Source organism: Rhinopithecus bieti, unplaced genomic scaffold, assembly GCF_001698545.2.
Source record: "Rhinopithecus bieti isolate Rb0 unplaced genomic scaffold, ASM169854v2 scaffold_11744, whole genome shotgun sequence".
NCBI lineage: Eukaryota > Metazoa > Chordata > Mammalia > Primates > Cercopithecidae > Rhinopithecus > Rhinopithecus bieti.
The window spans coordinates 532,683-536,350 of NW_016807094.1; the positions used below are offsets into that span (position 1 = coordinate 532,683).

A 3,668-nucleotide genomic window follows, 5' to 3' on the forward strand; every position below is an offset into this window, starting at 1 on the left:
TTTTATTTGTAAATGTATGTATTACATTCCTAGAAAAAGAATCCCAGGATTTTCCCTCCTGTGTGTTTTCATCTTGCTTCTTCATGGTCCATGATGCCAGCTGAGGTTTTCAGTACAATGAAGCCAAACTGGCGGGATGGAAGCAGGTTATTCTGCCATTTTTCTAGATCTTTGAGTTGCACATCAAATCTGGGGCTGATCACTCCACTCTTGTTTAGCCTGCCTGTAAGGTTCACAACAATTTCCCCAGCTCTATGATCATCAATGATTTCAAATTCGCCAATGTAACCATGCTTCATCATCACAGTGAGAAACCGGACGATGACTTTGGAGCACGGCCTAATAAGCACCTGGCGTTTGCCTCTCTTTTTGGCATTGTTGATGCTCTTGGGAGCATCAGCCAGGACATTCATGCGCTCCATTGTGGTGGCGCGGAAAGATGGCAGAAAGGGCGTGAAACCCCATCTCTACCAAAAAATACAAAATTAGCTAGGTGTGATGGCGCGTGCCTGTAGCCCCGCTACTTGGGTGGCTGAGGTGGGAGAATCGCTTGAATCCAGGAGGTGGAGGTTGCAGTGAGCCGAGAGTGCACCATCGCACTGCAGCCTGGGTGACAGAGTGAGACCCTGTCTCAAACAACAACAACAACAACAAAAAATCTCATATGTCTCTAGCTTTCATCTACCACATGAATAGTGTGATGAAATAAAAGGAAATATAGAAAATGAAAACATTCATCCATTGTTCTGTCACCAGAGCTTTTATTCTTCCAGGTTCTTTTCTGGCTTTGTTATATGTGATTGTACAGCAAAGATGATTTTCAGATTATTTAAGGGGCTTCACTTAATGTTAAATTAATAGAAAGACCAGTATAAAAGGCATATGTGCAAAGATATTTGCTGCTGTTTATTTGTAGTGACAGAAGATGGAAAACACATTTTAAAATTGATAGTGGACAGGTGGAATAAATAATGGTCCACTCCTACCCTGGAGTATTAAGCAGCCATTATAGTCAATAAATTGGAGCTATTTATTGGATGGCAAGGAGGGATTCCTTCAGGGATTGGCGAGAGAGAAATGTGGAATTCAGAAACGTACATGTAGGATATTGATTTCACCTGTGTGAAATAAACAGCCAATCCTTCATCTCTCATTTATGTAAATGCATGTACATGTGTCTGTGAGATTATATAAGCACCAACAATATGAAAAGATACATACGGAGTTATTAACATAGATTACCGTGGGGTGGGGCTGAAGCCTGATGTGGGTGGCAGTGGTTGAGGGGAAAAGAGGAGCCAAGAAAACAGGAAAGGAACAAAAGAACGCAGACATTTTAATACATATGCATAAAATTGTGTGTGTGTGTATATGAATAAAGAAACTAAACAACAATTTAAGAACCAAAGAATCAATTAATTTGTTGAATACCACATCTACTTCCTAATTAGAAAGAGATTGCATGCACTAATATTCTGGCCTGTCAATTTTATGTGATCATAAAATAGATTTTAAATTTACTTTATGCTTAGATAATAATACAGCTATACAAATTAAAACTGACAACCAAAAGAAAACATTTTAAAAAAAGGTTAGATCACAGTCCTTTGCAGCGGGTCGTGTCAAATAGCTTGGGGAGGGCAGAAATTAATCTGAGGCTGAACTTCCAGCGTGAACTTGGAGGGATCCTCCACCCGCCCCTGGTCTCTGTGACTTTCAGTTTCTTCGTCCGTACATTTAGGGGTATCAGTATTTACCTGAAGGAGTTTGAGGAATAAAGGAGACAAAGGGTGGATAAAACACACAGTACGTACCCCAAAACATTGTTTTGTTCCTTCCCTCTCTTGTGACAATTTTAATGTTGCCCAACCTGGTATTGCCTGATTCGATTCTGGCAGCAAGGCTGCAGACAGGCAGCTGTGTTCTGCTTCCTAAAGCTGAGCTGGAGAAAACGCCTCCTCCCTTCCTGCTCCCTGCAAGGCCTCCTCGCTGTCTCCGCACACCTGACTCATCCCATTTTACAGGTGAGGAAATTGAGGCTCAGGGAGTCTGAGCGACTTACTCAAGGATGCATGACTAGTAGGTGGGGTGTCCGAATGCCCCGCACCCCAACCCTGTGCCGCCTCTGCATAGATCTTCCCTGGTGAGCAGATCCCTGGTCTCGTTGGACTTGATCAGGCTTGCAGAGAAGGTGGGTGCTAGCAGTAGGTCAGTGAATTCAGTCCAAGTCCACTTACAGGCTGCTCTGGGCCAGGCATTGTTCTGGGAAGGTGGGGCAGGGTGGGGATACAGTGATAAGTCAGGAGGCACCTTGGCCTTAAATAAGACACTTACTTACAGCACCTACACAGGCAATGGTGCTTTTGTCCTCCTTCTCCTAGAGGTGCCTTTGGTGTGTGAGGGGATGGGCAGTGCCCCTGCTGGCTGAGCTCTTTCTCAATGGCTGGGCCTTGGCTGATGCTTCCTCTCTCCCTCCGTCTCTTCTATGTAAGGGAGTGGGGACTGAGCTGTGAACCTACAGAGGCTTAAACAGTGACTGGTGTTTGCCCTATCTGCCCACATGGCCACAAGAATTGCAGCCTTAGTGAGTTCTCTACAGTGAGAATAACCACCCCCCACCCACCGCCAGGAGCAGATCTGCCTGGGCTTGAACCCAGTCCCATTTCCTCCCTGCCTTAATGTTGTTCTGAGGATTAGAAGACATGATGAAGTTAAGATCTGGCCCCTGGTAAATCTTCAATACAAGTTAACCTTTGGTGGAATGAGACTGTAAGAGGGTATGTTTTACCTCTAAGCTAGCTCAAGGGGATGACTGCTAAACTGGTTCTGTTCTGTTCTACAGAACAAGAGACTTGACTCAGGGGTTTCATTGTCATACTTACCTTCTCTAACACCACCAGCACCACCATCACCACCCTCATCATCACCACTCCCACCATCATGACCACCACCACCATTACCACCATAATCATCACTATCATTACCACCACCACCAGGACCACCAATACCCCCCCCACCACCACCACCATCACCACCACCAACATCCCCACCATCACCATCACCACCACCACAACCACTACCATCACCACCATAATCACTGCCATCATTACCATCATCACCACCACCCCTACCAACACTACCACCACCACCATCATCACCACCATTACCACTACCACCATCCCTACCATCACCACCACAGTCACCACCACCACCACCAATGCCATAATTACCACCATCACCACTGCCACCACCACCACGACCACCATCACCATCATTCTCACTGCCACCATCCCTACCATCACCACCACAATCACCACCACCACCAATAATGCCATAATTACCATAATTACCACCACCACCACTGCCACCACCACCACCAACACCCCCACCACCGAAATCACCACCCTCACCACCACCCTCACCATCCTTGCCACCATTAACACTACCACCATCACCACCACCACCACCACCATCACCACCACCATCCCTACCATCACCACCACAATCACCACCACTAAACCAATACCCCCACCACCATCACCCCCACCATTACCACCACCACCACCAACACCCCCACCACCGAAATCACCACCCTCACCACCACCCTCACCATCCTTGCCACCATTAACACTACCACCATCACCACCCCCACCACCACCATCACCCCC

General features: G+C 46.6%; 1 pseudogene; it reads right to left on the reverse strand.

The window, feature by feature from the left end:
- LOC108534704 (40S ribosomal protein S15a pseudogene) lies at window positions 1-443 on the reverse strand (annotated as a pseudogene).
- Window positions 444-3,668: the final 3,225 nt, after the last annotated feature.